This window comes from Apium graveolens, chromosome 9 (assembly GCF_009905375.1).
Source record: "Apium graveolens cultivar Ventura chromosome 9, ASM990537v1, whole genome shotgun sequence".
Lineage (NCBI taxonomy): Eukaryota > Viridiplantae > Streptophyta > Magnoliopsida > Apiales > Apiaceae > Apium > Apium graveolens.
In genome coordinates, this window is record NC_133655.1 from 85,895,963 (window position 1) to 85,896,974 (window position 1,012).

At 44.6% G+C, this 1,012-nt stretch overlaps 1 non-coding gene across 1 annotated transcript; it reads left to right on the top strand.

The window, feature by feature from the left end:
• Positions 1-272: 272 nt before the first annotated feature.
• On the top strand, positions 273-379 carry LOC141687829 (small nucleolar RNA R71). Its single transcript, XR_012561310.1, has one exon. It is a non-coding gene; the product is annotated as a small nucleolar RNA R71 (small nucleolar RNA).
• Positions 380-1,012: the final 633 nt, after the last annotated feature.

Consider the following 1,012-nt stretch of genomic DNA (forward strand, 5'->3'; position numbering starts at 1 on the left):
CATACGTAGCCAGAGAATCAACCTTCATTGATAGCGCTTGGAGCTGGGCTGCAATAGCGGTGGCTGCATCAACTTCCAGAATACCTGCGACCTTGCCTGACGTCATCCTCTGAGTTGGGTTTTGATGCTCATTTGCAGCCATTGTCTCTATAAGATTATACGCCTCAGTATAGCTTTTAGCCTATAAGGCTCCTCCAGCTGCTGCATCGAGCATGGGCCGAGATTGGGCCCCCAAACCATTATAAAAACCAGTGATTACCATCCAATCTGGCATTCCATGATGTGGACATTTTCTCAACATTTCCTTGTAGCGTTCCCAAGCCTCGCACATAGATTCTGTAGGTTGCTGCGCAAACTGAGTAAGAGCACTCCTCATAGCAGCAGTCTTTGCCATTGGATAAAACTTCACCAGAAACTTTTGCGCAAGATCTTGCCACGTAGTGATGGACCCAGCTGGTTCAGAATGTAACCAGTCCTTAGCCTTATCCCTCAGTGAGAATGGGAAAAGCCTCAACTTGATAGCCTCATCAATCACGCCATTATACTTAAAAGTGCTGCAGATCTCGACAAAATTTCTTATGTGCATGTTGGGGTCTTCAGTTGCCGCTCCTCCAAGAGAAACAGAATTCTGCACCATCTGAATAGTGCCCGGCTTGATTTCAAAGGTGTTAGCTTGAATAGCCGGATGAAGGATGCTTGACTGAATATCATCAATTTTAGGCCGAGAAAAATCCATAAGAGCTGGATCAGCTTGAACAATACGATCTCCCATGTTTACTGGTTCTTTCTGCTCAGCGACTGAATCCGAATCCTCAAAATCTAACTTCTCCGGAATATCAAGAACTGCGTTTGTCTCCTCAGTTGTATCTAAAGTCCTCTTGCGAGCACGAGAACGAGTTTGCATAAACGCTTGCTAAAGTACCTGAAACACAACCGAAAAGAGTAAGTAACTACTACGTCCTAATCACTGAGTCCTAATGACCAATGATGGTAAGTACATAAACTAAACAAA